The 18867-nt window shown below is 32.7% G+C and overlaps 1 protein-coding gene across 2 annotated transcripts in view; it reads right to left on the reverse strand.

Annotated features, from left to right (window-relative positions):
- The window catches only part of LOC125066048, a 110742-nt gene that overhangs the window by 12047 nt on the left and 79828 nt on the right, over positions 1-18867 (reverse strand). For both annotated transcript variants that reach the window (XM_047673943.1, XM_047673944.1), the window contains one exon: positions 8470-8520. The gene's annotated coding sequence lies outside the window, so the exon portion shown is untranslated. The remainder of the gene's footprint in view (positions 1-8469; positions 8521-18867) is intronic.

Consider the following 18867-nt stretch of genomic DNA (forward strand, 5'->3'; position numbering starts at 1 on the left):
AGAGGTAAATGTGGACATAGTGGTACTGTCTACCTGTACTGGACCAAGAAATGGAATACGTTCCTAACCTTCCCTTAAAAGGAGGGAAGGCTTTGCTAAGAAATAGTATATTTTCAAATTATTCTATACATTTGTTAATTATCTTCAATTATAATTAAACAAATGGACGGATAAATTATTACTATATACTGCAACTACAACGGATGTTTATATATATAATATAGATATTGTATATATGTTTATATATATAGTATAGTAAGTGATATTGTAAATATCTTCGTTATAAGCTGTTAAAATCATCAAATATGCTGTGTTAAAAAATGACTAAACCTTAACTTCAACTAAAAAATATCAAGCAAACAAACGACATAATATATAAACGATTCAGTTCAGAAACATCCATTTAAATTAAAAATCACCGCTGTTTATATGTACAATTAAACAAATTCGCTATATTTTAAAACTGCTCATGCATATCAATGCGAATGCATTAAAGAAATTATGTTAAATAAACATATTGAAAGTTATTAATTGGTTATTTCAAGCCCACGCCTGAATCACTTATATTCTCATTAATATGAATTATAACTCAGCTCAAGTATAATTTGTTAAAGGTAACGTTTATAAGTACCTCTCATCGAAGCCAGCCGTATATTATGATATTACAAAGCATGTCCCTTACCATCCATTCTCATAATTCAAAAATAAGAACTGTGAAGTTGAAATACATGAAGGTCCAAACGAGTTTGAACAACTACAATGTGGAATGTAAATAAGGTTATGATATTAAAAATAAATATATAAACCAATTGAATAATAGCATTGTGTTGCTATAATGAAGAATGTATTCGTGATCAGAAAGAGTAGTAGAATTATAGTATAACAATAAAAGAAGCCGCGAGATCTTGGATATGGTCGCTCTGAAGTTAGCAGCGATTGAAGTTAGCAGCGATTGAAGTTGGGAATTTCGGCAAGAAGTACGTACAGTCGACTATTAAGGTATAACCGCGCAATATACGTATTCTCGTCTGTTGTCTCAGTAATCAATCTCACTTTTATTTCTAAACAGCATATATTCGCTGCCTTTGTTGTTCTTGATTTTAAGAGCGTTTTTCAAAGAAATATAGGTACTCCTTTTTTAATATAATAAAACCACTTTTTTTTTTTAATAATAAAATAAGCCACTTAATTTCTATCACTTGGGTGTCATAAAATCTAGTTAAAGAAACATACACATATCAAAATTTTCCTATAAGAAGAAACTCGTTGCAGGACACGTGAATGAAATGTGATATACTACATTGACTACAATAATAATCTAATTTATAGGTTATCTTATACACGTATCAAAATGGCGTATCACCGTAAGTCTAGTGAGATACGAAGTGAATTTCTACAGGATTGCAATGCAGCACTTAATATCTCAACTACTCGTTTGAAAACTAACCCATCACAGCAAATCATTTCTGAAGAGAATCGACGCCAGATAAGTCAAGTAAGTGACCGGCATTGAATCTTCTAAAACCTTTGCTTTATATTAATAAATAAACATACCGTGTTGACATCAAATAAATAGGATGACGTAAAAATAATAATAATTATAAAAAACTAATTATAAAAATGTTACAGAATCGTCAACTCTGAAGTAGAAATATTTTACCGTATTTTATAGATGGGTTATTTTTTTCTTTTAGAACTATTGTATACTTAAACTTGTTTGTGGCTCATTAAATATAAATACCAGACAATAAAATTATCATACGAATTGATATTAATCTACAAAATATGATATTTTTATAAACAAAAATAACCGTGAATCGTGTTTTTGTAACAAGATAGCTCAGCAGATATTGTATCATACATTGCAAAGAATTTCACCGTTATACGTTATGATAGTGATGAATATTTCGTTTCGGAAATTGAAACCGTAGTAGAGGTTGAGTGGCAAAAACAGTTGCAGGCCTGATGCACTGCGGTGTAGGTGGAATGCAGCCACTAGCACATTTCAATAGCCTTGACTTAAGATAGCCTGCAGTGATGAGCACCAGCGTTTTGAAATATCATATTTATTTACCATTTTTTAACTTCTGGAATAATACTGTTCTCCTTCACTTCCGAGAGAAATAACAAGTTAAATATGAATATATGTTGTTGGCCTTATCACATACAGTGACCTTTTTTAGGTGCATCTGCTTAAAAGTACACCGAAACGACAATAGGAAATTTATTTGTTGGTACGGCTACATGCAAGTCCGTTTGGGTAGGTATCGTCCACTTCCCATTTATTACATTGCCAAGCAATACTACACATTTGCCATTGTGCCTACCCATTGGAAATAGATAATATACCTATACCTATACATAATACGTAAGTAAATCGCTCCGCTTTTATCTATCCTAGCCCTTAAACCGCATAACCTGGGCCACCTAGCAGCAATATCACGGATATAAATTCAAGCAGTCAGCGCTTGAATCAACATATTAATGCACAAACTCCAGCAGCTGCTGAGTGCGATAAAATACTTTAACTTGTTTATTTGTTATTAGCGATACAGGCTTGAGGCGCCGTCGACATTTCTTGTCAAGTCTTTCTATAGAATTTATATGACAAACATTGAACTTTTAATTCATTGAAATTAATTCAGAGCATTTTGATGAGGCACTTGGTTAAGTGTAAGATTTTTATTATGTTGGAAAAAAGTTAAAGCTACATAAATTATGTATAACATACATAAATATCAGTGTTTTTGTTAAATTGGGTACATCAGAAGATTCAAGAGCATTTTACATTTTTATTATTACAAATTTACATTTTAGTTCTTTGTATATGAAACTCAGATTGTAAAACAAAAGACAGTCGGATCGCGCGGAACATTATAGTCAAGCAACAAAAGCGTTCGCGAAAGTGCTGTCAATTTAATTTTACTAATTATTGACGTATTAACAAAATACGCGTCATTCACCACTATCGGGAATTTGTATTTGCTTTTGTTGCTTCACTTTGATGTTCTGCGCGCTCCAACGCAGATATGAAGCAACGTATTCTTAAATAATAATATAAAAACTACAATCAATTATGAACGCTTTACTTTTATTGAATACATATAAATATAATTCTATTCATTAATTGTCTGTTACTTTAAAATCTACGTTATTTTTACTTACGTTTTCTCGTTTATAATACAATCTAAAAAGACCATCTAACGGCTCGGGGGAATAGGAGTAAATGAGGTGAAAGGAACTTAGTAGGTTTTATTTTTAATTAAAGAAAACAACTACTATAAACAAATTATCACCTTAAATTTGTTTTTCGTAATAAGAATAATACATAACAATAATTTTTTTAATAAGTTGGGTTTTTACATCTATGTACTGTGCTATTTTATTAGTTACGTACTCGTACATCTTGTGCATCAAGTATATAAAAAAAAAAAACATTTTTTTAAATAGCCTATTTTTTCTGTAGCAAGTTACTGCGAAAATATAAAATAATTAATTCCATTATATACAATATTAGTAGACACTGAATTATTTTAAAGGTTTATTTGTATTTATCATCAGCTTTGTTTTATAATTTGATGTAAATAACGTGTTAAGTTAGACTCTGAGTTTGAATTTACAAAATCAAACAATCCTACATTAACATACACGAAGCGAATTACACGCGGACGCTCGAGCGACCTAGAAACTTGAAATGTCAAGATTGTCGCAGAACCTTTTATAATCTGTGAAATTGAATAATGCGCTTTCATTGGCATGTTCAGATGTACCTCGTGATAGGATGCTGCAACAGGGTCAGCGGATTCGTTGTCATGTTTGTCTTTGAGATGAGATTAACATTGACGTTGTATCTTGATATTTAATAACGCTCTATGCAATATTGAATTGTATTAATGATAATCTGATATATCTACGACTTCAGTCCGACGTCGGAATTGGAGATACTTGTTTGGTCGCAATCATCATTGAAACAAATTCTCGCTCAAGCTGTGATACAAAATCTATCATTCCAGCTTAAGATTAGTATTACGACTTCATTGGGTGTAATATTAAATTGTAATACATTAACAGTCTGTAAATTTCCCACTGGGCCTCCTGTCCTTTTGAGGAGAAGGTTTGGAGCATATTCCGGGTTGGTGGATACATGTGGTAGAATTTATTTGAAATTAGACATGCAGGTTTCCTCACGATGTTTTCTTCACCACCGAGCACGAGATGAATTATAAAGACAAATTAAGCACATGAAAATTCAAAGGTGCTTCCCTGGGTTTGAACCCGCAATCATCGGTTAAGATGCACGCGTTCTAACCACTGGGCCATTTCAGCTCTCTCGGCATTAGATTGTAAAGATAAACAATTAAAAATCAAAATCAAATTATATGTATTCGACTAGGCCCTTTACAAGCACTATTGAATCGTCATTTCTTTATAATGTAAATTCTACGGAACAGGACCGACGAGACAATCAGTAGTTATTCTTGTCCACCAATTAATTAACACGATGACTTCGAAGAGTAGGAGAACATTTATCTTTTATGTAGAGACCCACTTCTGATATAATTGAATTATTATAGAATACCGAACTAGTAAAGGAAATACAGGAACATAAAATTCACGCTTATCACGACGGTAGTCTAATTTTAAAGTGAGGATTTAAACTGCGGGACGCAGCTAATTCTATAGTTATGTTAAGGGAATATTGAATTTTGCGTGGTTGTGGTAAATTAAACGTAAATTAATAATAAAATTAGTTTGATGTATTTAAAACAACGGTTTTAAAATACATATTCAGTTTTGACAGACAGAGCGACGAAGTCGCAAACGATGCTAAAAAACAAACTATTTGTGTTGCGTTCCATTACACTAACAAATGTATATTAAAACCTCCTTTGATTTTTATGTACGTTAGTTAAGTAGTTTTTTCAGTAAGCCATAACAAAAATATAACAAAATTAGTAGGATATATTGTTTGAATAAATTAATTGCAATTTTTTTTTTATGGTACCTATGTTTTTGTTTCTTTTACAATAATAATAAGTTTTATAGCACTCAATTATATCCATAGCTACAAATAAACAGACTTACATACAAGTACAAAAATATTTTAAAAATCAGGTCAGGAATACGATTGTTTTCGCACCGATTTAGGTACAAAATTCTCAAATTTAGCAGTTTAAAACAGAATGAATACTGCATTACAGTCTAGACTAAAACTAAGCTGTCTTCTTCTGACAAAAAAAAAATCTTGCAATAGGACTTCTAACACCCGCTTAACTACATTTCACACAATATTTCAGTATCTATTTGCATATAAAGGAAAAACATTAATAGTAAAATTATTTAAAAAGCAACGTTGGTTTGTTTTACTTTGTAAGAAAAAAAACAAACTTTGAAGTAAATAAAATCGATCATCTTGTCGCAAGAAAAAATAATATGTCTTGACACAAGTTGTTGTTCTAAGACGAAACTTTTAACTTTTGTATTTAATATAAAAAATAAATTTTACAGTAAATCTCGAGAGCAGTTCCCTCGTTAAACAGACAAAAGAGTGCAGCAGGTACATGAAGAACTAAGTCATACTAAGAACGGATAATCACAATTGAATTTGAATGCAAAATTTCCTATCTGTGTTGTTAACTCCTTAACAGTTCGCTCGTTTGAAACCTGAGTGCAGCAGTCAGTGTCATATTAAAACATAGAACGGGCTATCATAATTAAATATTCATACAAAATTTTGTGTATATCTATGCTGTTAACTGTTCAGTTCCTTCGTCTGGAGCCAACCCTGGATGATCGGGTCATGCTTACTATAAAATACGTTAACATCAGACCCGAAACAATGTTTCAAATAACAGAGAAAAGATTTGACCTAAAAACACTAACTGAAAAACAAACATTACAAGTTAAATAAAAGTTCATAAAAAGTCTTTACAATGTGTGGTCTCTTTTCATTCTCATAGTTCAATGGAACGGCAATCCGATACAATCGTCGAGATATCAACCGCAGAACGCGTTTATATGCTTTGCGATATAATGGCAATTTCCTTAATCCGCGCTGCTTCGAAGGATTTCATGACAGGAACACCTATAAACCTTAATTGACCTGTCCTGGGATAAGACCGTCGGGATTTACAGCTATACCAGCTAGACCGACGACTCAGAATGACTTACACCATTAACCCTATTATAACTATAAAAATAATAGTTGTGTTAGGTTCAAGATCATTAAAATAAGCTAAAGGTGTTAAGCAACGAGGCAATTAGGGTTTTAACTGTACACTGCTTCAAACGCAGCCTCTAATAAATAACGTTCTTCTCGCTCCCATAACCACGTATGTTGTAAACTATAATTCTTGTTTGAAATTCTATTGCTACCGTTTAAAGTGAACATTTATTTTGTACATGTTGAGTTTTGAATGACGATCGAACGATACATTCGTGCGTTCTAACAAGTGTCACTTCAAAATAATTTCATAAATAATTGGCAATTTATTTATGTGAACGTTTGTTGATTCTTATATCCTTGTTGGCTTGGTTTTTATGATAACTCATTATTATAAGTAAGAAATCTTTAGTTAATTTTTTTTTTCTTGAATAAACAAATATTTTATGCTTATATTTTTAAATAATATAAACGAGAAAATACTGTTTATTATATTATTATTATCAGTATTGTCCATGGTTTTTATTTTCTCATATATAGAGGTGACTGTAGGTATATTAGAAAAAAAAACTGTTTTTATATAAATTTTAATTTTGCATCTAGTTGTGACTTATGTTTCGTATATATGCGTTAGTTTTCAGGCGAAAAGGACATAACATTTCAGTTCCTAAGGTTAGTAGGGCATTAGCGATGTAGAGCTGGTATACGAGAAAAGTAAATCAAATTATTTTTATAGAATGGTAAAATAAATATAAAGTTGTGCATAAATGCGTTTATCGATACGGTACATGCTTATTGGAATCAATAAAGTCAAATAATGATATATTTCAGTCCATCTAAATACAAAATAAATCATTTACTAAATCATTTGAAATAAATATTAAGACAGACACTTATTAACTAAGCTTTAGTTATAGGTACACAAAAAAAATAGTATGAAATTCATCAAGAACGCAACTGACAGTTCGCCCAAGATGGATGCCACTTCCTTTTACTACGTCTGAAAGGTGAAGAAAGTGTCCTTGACCACGTCACACAGTTTCCGTTCAACTATAATATAATAATTATTGTCCTAACTTAATTTTATCCGTAGGTCTTTAATTCCGTGTAATTATAATAACACACATAAACTTTACGATGTTCTCGTTTACACAAACTAACGAGATAAAACACGTAATTTAAATTTACAAACAGTTACAAAAACAACCGACACACATAATAAGCCTTTCTTTAAATTCTCATTAACAAATAACAATAATTAAAGCAGGCATCGGCGTGATATCTTTACGTTTCTCATATGGGGGAAGAAAGCGTGAACTAAACGGTGAATATATTTTTTATAACACCATAAAGCCTTGAGCAACTACCTTATATATTACATTATACTAGCTGTTTCTCGTGACTCCACCTGCGTCAATAATACTATTCATATAGAGACTATAATTTATATCCATTATCTCTATGTCGAATTTCAATACAATCAGTTTAGTCGTTCAGTAAAAAGCCAGACATAGTTGCTTTCATAATAGGCTAACTCCTATTCTAAAACATTTTAATAGTTACGTAATTTAGAGGTTCCAATAATTAATATCAGCATTACTAGAAAAGTATAAAACAGTGACTTCGTTAGAAATGCTTGATTTTGTAAGGAATAATAGCCATGCCTACGACTAATTTTAATTTTTCCTGGGCTAAGGCCTCCTCTACCTTTAAGGAGAAGGTATGGAGCATATTCAACCACGCTGCTCCAATGCGGGTTGGTGGAATACACATGTGGCAGAATTTCGTTGAAATTAGACACATGCAGGTTTCCTCACGATGTGTTGATGATGAGATGAATTATAAACACAACACACACTGGGCCATCACTCATAACCGTTTACATTATATATTCAACCACTAAGCAGCAATACTCAGTAGTGTTGGTTTGAAGGGTGAGTGAGCCAGTGAGCCATTGTAACTACAAGCACAAGGGACATTTCATCTTAGTTAACAAGATATTTGGCATATTGGCGATGTACGGAACAGTTAAAATTTCTAACGGTTCTAAATATAAACAACGTATTACTTGAAATGAACACTTAAAGTGAAATGTTGCCGTTTAATAATTCATCAGTGATAAGTATTGAACTGATCACTAATCATAGTTGACAAACGTCAAAATTATATTATTAATATGATGATAGATATGCCCACAAAACATTAGCCTTTACTGCATCTAATAAGGTTTAACGATAATATTAAGTGCTCTGGTAATATTCCAGCTTTCATTTCTATGAAATACATTCCTGTTTTTATTTACTCACCGTTTATATCGGTAATGGTTGCTTTCTCAGAATTGGTGCTCTACGATATACCTGAAAAAAAAAAAATATACTTTCATTAGATAACTCAGATTAATCGTATAATTATTCTGTTTATGGTTAATTTGGTTATAATTTTATAATTGTTTCTCGTAATCAATTCATTAGCATTATTAATGTAAATGCCTATATATCTGGATTATTATGCCTTAGATTATTAATATATCTCTAAACCTCAAGAGTAGACTTAGTCTACTAGTGACATAATATATACTATTGCTTGACGTTGTTTAATAAGTTGGATAACCAGAGAGCATTGTTGAATATTATTTAAGATATTTTTTTTATTTTTTTATTATCATTGTTATACATCACCAGTATTAAAGTCACGATAGTCGACCACAATTCAATCAAAAAATAAAGAATATCATTTGTGCCCAATTCTAATCATATGGTTTATCTTATTAATTATTATTTATTAATAATAGTTTAAAAGATTGATTGTATTTCTTATTTTTATTTATTATGCTTATGTTTAATTCATATTTTCAATAATTACATTGTGTAATATGATAATGCATGGTGAGACTACTTGTAAGTAGTGGAACTTTTGCCTTGATAATTTTGAAATGTAATTTTTTTTATTTTGGATGTGATATTGTATCTACTGTTGGTTGTCTTAATGAAAATAAAATAAGCATGTAGTAATTGTCAATGATAAACGTAGAAATCGAATAACTTTTTCTTGGGAATCCCTTAGAACACGAAGAAATTCTTCTGAGAATAGTGGCGTTATGTGTCATCAGGAGGAAAAAAATAATTGCGACAATCGCGTTATGTCGTGAATAGGCCATTACGTAGTTAAGGTATGTTATGTTTTTTACGCGAGATGTACTCATTTATATGTCACGACAGATTAAACTCTACATATATGAATGTTGTTATATCTCGCATATCAATACACTTCGACACCGTTGGCGTGAATACTATAAAGTTGCCATATACAATATTTTCAGCTATTATGTATTTTTTCATGGAGAAGGTTTTATATTTATATATACGGCCTTAAAATAAAAGTAGCACAGATGAAAAATACTTATACACCAGTATCTCACTGTCCCTGATCAATAATTTGAAATTCGAATCAAGAAGATACAGCATTGTGAAACAAGTTCCATTATAACATTAATTAGTAAGGGTCAGTTTCATATTACAATTCTTAAAAAACAAAACTATTCTTCTAATCAATAATATGTCCATTATTAACTCCTGTGAAGGTAGCCTTTATTGTTATCTACCATTCAATCTATCGAGGCGAGGCATTCCTGTTATGAAATTACGAAACAGATTGCTTTGTTGATCAAACAAATGATCGAGACACGGCCCCAGCTTCCGTATGACGGTGAATCTTGTACATTAACGAGATAATAATGAATGACCATAAGATTAGATTATTGAATATATTGAAAATTATTTATTGACTTACAATGCGTAAGGCATATCACACCTTTAGAATTAAAAATATATATTTTTTTAATCCATTCTTATTTATTCATTTTGGCAAAGGTAAAGGCTTCATACAGTCTTGACGTAAACAAAAATGGATAAATACTTCATTTTTTAAATTATTATGAAATGGCCGCTTTGCGTAGTTCGATTTGTATAAAACTTTACTGGTTCCGTAGGTCGTGATGTAATGTTATTGTATTCGTATTCAATGTTTCTTAATAAATAGGTAATCTGGAGCTCTTTTTAAATCTTACGATAATGGGCAAGATTTATTGATAATAAACATCTTAAATGAATTGTAATGATTTCATTGTATAAGAGATCATTTTGCAGACATTTTTTGTGTTAAATATATTAATGACATTAGGTACATATCAGGCTAGTACATCGATTAATCATTTTATATTTTAAGCAAATGTTTTTTTTTTTGTTAAATCCCGTTGGCGTTAATAACTAGATACAACATTATTATAACTAATTACTTAAATAATGACAGGTGTGAGTTGGAACAGCACAAAAAACTCTTCGTGCAAAATCAGATCATTAGCTTCTTGATTGATTTTTCAATAAGTAATCATTTTTCATTTGTATTTTTTCTTAAATTTTTCGATTTAATTTGGAAATAAAAATGATTATTCAGTGAGGTGTCGGAAATTAATGTCATTCTATGTTACATGGCCCTGTATATAATAATGATAAGTCTTGTTCTAACTTTACAAATCAGTCTCTTGACATTATTTCTCTTAGGATCAACGATTCGTCACTTGCAATTAATTTACGGCTTAAGTGGGTTCAATGAACTTGTTATTAGAGGTCTTATGACTGAAACAGTTACCTACCATATTTTATTGTTAGTTATTGATTACGTACATTTATTTTATTTAAAAGTAATACAAAACTGTATTCATTTTTTATTACTTTTTGTGGTCTTAATACGGCATTTAAATTCGTTAAAGATTGCCACTTACAATCACCACATAAATAAACACTATAATATAAATAAATAATATTGAAGTGTTTGTCTGTGATTTAAAAATAAATCCTGTTTAATCTAATATGAAACTATTTACATATTACCAAAATTAAAATCGGCGGCAATTTTCAAAATGGGTACAAACTACAAATGTAATGTAAAGGTTTAGACTGACTTCTTATATTTACGTACGTTATTTATTGCCATTTTAGGCATATATAAAAGTAGTAAAATAGCGTACCAACTATATTCAGAATTTCCAAATTTTTAGGGTTAGGAGTAAAAGCGTTTATTGCTTCCGTTATGTGACTATTCCCTGCCTATCTTAGTTAAAATATAATTTTACGTTTAAATTTCTTATATTTAAATATCGGTTTGGCTCGTGATTTTGTCTAGTTAGTTAGGATCCATATAACGTTGACTTTGTGTAATAACCGTGTTCTTTTAGAGCGTCAGAGATTATAAATTCAATCGACTATAGAGGAGTCAAATAATACCAGGTTTATCTTTTAAATGCGTTTTTAATATAAATATTTTGTTTAATTAATTTGAATAATAATAATCGAATGTATGAGATACCGGTCCCATTTCCTTTAACACCTCTTACGAGTAGCTGAAGGATGTCGCTCCTACCCATCTTTATATATTTAACTCTTTTGAAAAATATAAAAGGGGGAGGAGGTTGAAATGGCCCCGCGCCCGCCATCAACTGTAGATTCCAACCATAGATCGGCGAACCTTCCTCGAGCATGGGAAGTGCAATTTTATAGTGTGCCAACACTTTGTTAAATAATATATGAACTAGAACCAAAGTCCAGCAGGCATCACAGCCGTAGCTGAGGTGTATAAAAGACTAATAGTCTTATAAATAAAACTAGACCGTAGTCCAGCGGATAGCACAGTAATAACTATGTTATTCAAATCGACGATTAGACTTATAAATAAATCAACAAACTAGACCGTGGTCCGGTGGTTTTCACAGTCGTAACTGCGGTGCTTATAAAATAGCCAATGCTACAACAATAATAATAAAAATAAGGATCAAAGTCCCATAAATAGTTAATCAGTCATAGCTGAGGAAATCTGTAGTCAACGGGTTCAACCCCGGATTATCATTTCATTAAATCACTGCTTCTCATACCAGCTCAAGAGCACGACCATCAGGCGGCCTAATGCAAGCACAACGTTATTCGTTGCTATATCCACTGTCGCAGAGTGTCGTTTCATCGCAAGATAATACGTATTAATTCCAAACACAGTGGAATAATATTCAATTAAACTCATAGATTACCGCGTAGGAATCATTTAAGTGGATTTAACATAATTTGTCATATTTTCTACCGTAGTAGGTTATAAAGTACGAATGTATATATCATGTATCATAAACGTATAATCGTATTCTTTCTTATAACTAAGACTTATATCTAAGACTTATAACTAAGACTTAAAACTAAATCGATCGTTTTCTTAACTAGCTTATAAACCTTATAAACGCTTCGCGTATCACGTTTTACTTAAATCTATAACTATACAGTGGATATACTTAACTCTACAACAGGCACACACCCGACAGTCGATTACTTAAACCAGCTTCGAACTCAGATCATTATTTGCACGTGATAATCAACTTCAAAGAGATATACGCAGTCTTATTACTAAACTAGGTGCCCTACTACAATGACTCTTATAATATCCTTAACATTGAGCTTAGGAGGCGTCCCTAAAAGGACGAACATTTTGCTACAAACGACACTTCTCGTACAAAGCGATTAGTGCGCCATATATGTATAGTGATGCCAGCCTGGATGAAATCCATTATTTGGGTCCTTCACTGCATGAACGTATCACTTCAGCATTATTACAGCCTCCGCAACGCCCTGCAACATTCGGTCGTGATTCTGGTACTACCGATTGATGTGAGACATCAATAACGACATCGTAACGTCAACCAGCCATAGCTCAGTACCACATAGCACATACACTACTCTAGTAACCCGGTAAGACAGAGTGAGGGACATTACCGTATCGCCAAAGACGTTATACAGTAACCTCAAACCCCGAAACTATCTCACGTAGGCAGCCTCATTGGTAACAGAAGGAGGGACACTACCGTATCGCCAAAGACGTTATACAGTAACATCACACCTCGCAACTGCATCACCTAAGCAAATTCAAGACGACATCGCCACGAGGGACACTAATGCAGCGACTCTCGGTCGAGCCACACAGCCTCAGACCACGCGTCGAATCATCAAGAATCCACCAGAGTATATTCAGTACAGTACTCGTGCGCGATCATTTTGCATGTGCATAGTACAAATATATTATAAAGGTTTTGTTATTTAACAATAAAAATCTTAAAACATCAACATCATTAGATCGTTGTCGTCGTGATCGTATCAAACAGTTATACCAAACTTGGATCTGTTTACTGATAATAATTGTGGAGTTTTAGAACGACCGGTTTACGAACTTACGTCCGTCGATCGACACAGTTTTACATGAAGATTTTTGATTTCGACCGCTATACGAACTTACATCCGTCGATCGTCACAGTTTTACAATATAATATCGCTACAACTTGCTCCGCTTACGGTTTACAAGAATCTGCAACATGGAAGACAAAGTTGACAAGCAATATGTTTAGTTATTTTACAAATTAATTATTATTGAAAGAAGTTCAATCATTATTTATAGCCTTATTGCTATTTGTTAATATACTTGATTTAAATTTCATAATTAATAGTCACCGAGGTAACCCTCTACTATCAGTATGCATCGCCCAGTACATACTTTTTTTGCAATTAGATATTATCGCAAGACGGCTACCATCAAACCGTTTCTATATAATATTAATTTCATTATTATATTTTATTCGAGGTTAACCCCGACCTTCTTTATATCGCTTTTATATAATAAATATAATGTCTCATTGAGAACACTCATTCATATGACGGCCTGCCATACCGTCATTTGTAATAATCATTTGTATTATTTATAGGTAAAGTGCACGAAGCACATTCTCATTATAATTATATTTTGCCATGCATCCACCATTGATATATGAGTAGGCACTACACCGACACACGGATCTGAGCCACTCCTATATTTCAGAATAATCAACCATAGCTAGCAGCCTCGCAGTATAACCCGCACAGCTGCACCGCCTAGTATCATTTCTTATTATGTAATTTGATATGCATTATTGCACGCGGCCGATGCGGCGAGCGCATCACTCCACGCGTCCAATTTGAACCGAGCTGCCAAGCATCATACCCCTATATATGCTTTCACGAGAGTATGACATTCGGCGCAGGTCAGCCTTAAATCTATAGAATTTTGTATGGAAAAAGGCTGGCGCTTACTACATTTACTATGCAATCTCATGAATTTATTTGTATGTATGTTTTTATGTTTCTATATATGACATATAATTCTATATATGTATGTATGTATGCATGTATGTAAACTCTCCAAAACAACTTGACCAATTTTAATTAAATTTTAATATGTGCTTAACTAAGTCTACGGACGGCTTATATTGGACCCGGTAGGTGGCGCTGCGACCGATGTTATGTTTTATATTTAAAAAAAAAAAATGTATTAAAATAACAATAATTCATTCTCACGTATTTATGTAAATAGTATAGTATAGTCCGTTACATCCAACCCCCTAAATTATATGAAGTTTATCGGAATATAATTTACTCCTAAATAAATTAATTCTTTTATCTTGTTTTCTACATTATACGTGTATAAAATATTGCAAAAAATATATATTATAAGTGGAAACCTCACTTATTACTAAATAGTTCCCTAAAAATATTAATAAGGTGTATCTAGATGGCCGCCCATCTACCGTCCTACTAAATCTATGTAATCATATTCTTATTAATTTCCCTAGCATCTAAGAGAAACAGTTATGGTTCCATCACGCTTTAAAGTGAAAGTCAGCGGACTGCTATAAGGCGTTGAAGCCTTTGAAATAATATTTAATTTCTCAAGTTACTTAAGTTTTCCTTCAACTTTTGTCTATTCCTTTTTCTAACCATTTTAATAATAATAACCAAATATTGTTATTCCAGTAACGTTCAATATAAATATTTAGCACTTTTATTAAAACCTCTAGTCTAATAATTGTCACTATACACAACTAGTATTTAATTCTTATTACTATGAATATTCTTTAAACTCAATATGCACCCTAAACAAAAGAAAAGTACGTACAACCCCCAGACTCCTCAAACTTTACAACCCCCAGACTGTAAAGGTTATAAAGCCTATTTGAATATATAAATCTCTTTAGACTCTTTCCAATTCACGGACAACAAATTGTAGGCTTTCGCCTACTTTTAAAATTAAGAATTAGCCGATTTGACCATCCTGGTCACGGCACCAAATTGTGACTATTCCCTGCCTATCTTAGTTAAAATATAATTTTACGTTTAAATTTCTTATATTTAAATATCGGTTTGGCTCGTGATTTTGTCTAGTTAGTTAGGATCCATATAACGTTGACTTTGTGTAATAACCGTGTTCTTTTAGAGCGTCAGAGATTATAAATTCAATCGACTATAGAGGAGTCAAATAATACCAGGTTTATCTTTTAAATGCGTTTTTAATATAAATATTTTGTTTAATTAATTTGAATAATAATAATCGAATGTATGAGATACCGGTCCCATTTCCTTTAACACCTCTTACGAGTAGCTGAAGGATGTCGCTCCTACCCATCTTTATATATTTAACTCTTTTGAAAAATATAAAAGGGGGAGGAGGTTGAAATGGCCCCGCGCCCGCCATCAACTGTAGATTCCAACCATAGATCGGCGAACCTTCCTCGAGCATGGGAAGTGCAATTTTATAGTGTGCCAACACTTTGTTAAATAATATATGAACTAGAACCAAAGTCCAGCAGGCATCACAGCCGTAGCTGAGGTGTATAAAAGACTAATAGTCTTATAAATAAAACTAGACCGTAGTCCAGCGGATAGCACAGTAATAACTATGTTATTCAAATCGACGATTAGACTTATAAATAAATCAACAAACTAGACCGTGGTCCGGTGGTTTTCACAGTCGTAACTGCGGTGCTTATAAAATAGCCAATGCTACAACAATAATAATAAAAATAAGGATCAAAGTCCCATAAATAGTTAATCAGTCATAGCTGAGGAAATCTGTAGTCAACGGGTTCAACCCCGGATTATCATTTCATTAAATCACTGCTTCTCATACCAGCTCAAGAGCACGACCATCAGGCGGCCTAATGCAAGCACAACGTTATTCGTTGCTATATCCACTGTCGCAGAGTGTCGTTTCATCGCAAGATAATACGTATTAATTCCAAACACAGTGGAATAATATTCAATTAAACTCATAGATTACCGCGTAGGAATCATTTAAGTGGATTTAACATAATTTGTCATATTTTCTACCGTAGTAGGTTATAAAGTACGAATGTATATATCATGTATCATAAACGTATAATCGTATTCTTTCTTATAACTAAGACTTATATCTAAGACTTATAACTAAGACTTAAAACTAAATCGATCGTTTTCTTAACTAGCTTATAAACCTTATAAACGCTTCGCGTATCACGTTTTACTTAAATCTATAACTATACAGTGGATATACTTAACTCTACAACAGGCACACACCCGACAGTCGATTACTTAAACCAGCTTCGAACTCAGATCATTATTTGCACGTGATAATCAACTTCAAAGAGATATACGCAGTCTTATTACTAAACTAGGTGCCCTACTACAATGACTCTTATAATATCCTTAACATTGAGCTTAGGAGGCGTCCCTAAAAGGACGAACATTTTGCTACAAACGACACTTCTCGTACAAAGCGATTAGTGCGCCATATATGTATAGTGATGCCAGCCTGGATGAAATCCATTATTTGGGTCCTTCACTGCATGAACGTATCACTTCAGCATTATTACAGCCTCCGCAACGCCCTGCAACATTCGGTCGTGATTCTGGTACTACCGATTGATGTGAGACATCAATAACGACATCGTAACGTCAACCAGCCATAGCTCAGTACCACATAGCACATACACTACTCTAGTAACCCGGTAAGACAGAGTGAGGGACATTACCGTATCGCCAAAGACGTTATACAGTAACCTCAAACCCCGAAACTATCTCACGTAGGCAGCCTCATTGGTAACAGAAGGAGGGACACTACCGTATCGCCAAAGACGTTATACAGTAACATCACACCTCGCAACTGCATCACCTAAGCAAATTCAAGACGACATCGCCACGAGGGACACTAATGCAGCGACTCTCGGTCGAGCCACACAGCCTCAGACCACGCGTCGAATCATCAAGAATCCACCAGAGTATATTCAGTACAGTACTCGTGCGCGATCATTTTGCATGTGCATAGTACAAATATATTATAAAGGTTTTGTTATTTAACAATAAAAATCTTAAAACATCAACATCATTAGATCGTTGTCGTCGTGATCGTATCAAACAGTTATACCAAACTTGGATCTGTTTACTGATAATAATTGTGGAGTTTTAGAACGACCGGTTTACGAACTTACGTCCGTCGATCGACACAGTTTTACATGAAGATTTTTGATTTCGACCGCTATACGAACTTACATCCGTCGATCGTCACAGTTTTACAATATAATATCGCTACAACTTGCTCCGCTTACGGTTTACAAGAATCTGCAACATGGAAGACAAAGTTGACAAGCAATATGTTTAGTTATTTTACAAATTAATTATTATTGAAAGAAGTTCAATCATTATTTATAGCCTTATTGCTATTTGTTAATATACTTGATTTAAATTTCATAATTAATAGTCACCGAGGTAACCCTCTACTATCAGTATGCATCGCCCAGTACATACTTTTTTTGCAATTAGATATTATCGCAAGACGGCTACCATCAAACCGTTTCTATATAATATTAATTTCATTATTATATTTTATTCGAGGTTAACCCCGACCTTCTTTATATCGCTTTTATATAATAAATATAATGTCTCATTGAGAACACTCATTCATATGACGGCCTGCCATACCGTCATTTGTAATAATCATTTGTATTATTTATAGGTAAAGTGCACGAAGCACATTCTCATTATAATTATATTTTGCCATGCATCCACCATTGATATATGAGTAGGCACTACACCGACACACGGATCTGAGCCACTCCTATATTTCAGAATAATCAACCATAGCTAGCAGCCTCGCAGTATAACCCGCACAGCTGCACCGCCTAGTATCATTTCTTATTATGTAATTTGATATGCATTATTGCACGCGGCCGATGCGGCGAGCGCATCACTCCACGCGTCCAATTTGAACCGAGCTGCCAAGCATCATACCCCTATATATGCTTTCACGAGAGTATGACATTCGGCGCAGGTCAGCCTTAAATCTATAGAATTTTGTATGGAAAAAGGCTGGCGCTTACTACATTTACTATGCAATCTCATGAATTTATTTGTATGTATGTTTTTATGTTTCTATATATGACATATAATTCTATATATGTATGTATGTATGCATGTATGTAAACTCTCCAAAACAACTTGACCAATTTTAATTAAATTTTAATATGTGCTTAACTAAGTCTACGGACGGCTTATATTGGACCCGGTAGGTGGCGCTGCGACCGATGTTATGTTTTATATTTAAAAAAAAAAAATGTATTAAAATAACAATAATTCATTCTCACGTATTTATGTAAATAGTATAGTATAGTCCGTTACATCCAACCCCCTAAATTATATGAAGTTTATCGGAATATAATTTACTCCTAAATAAATTAATTCTTTTATCTTGTTTTCTACATTATACGTGTATAAAATATTGCAAAAAATATATATTATAAGTGGAAACCTCACTTATTACTAAATAGTTCCCTAAAA

The sequence above is a fragment of the Vanessa atalanta genome, chromosome 8 (assembly GCF_905147765.1).
Source record: "Vanessa atalanta chromosome 8, ilVanAtal1.2, whole genome shotgun sequence".
NCBI classification, from domain to species: Eukaryota; Metazoa; Arthropoda; class Insecta; order Lepidoptera; family Nymphalidae; genus Vanessa; species Vanessa atalanta.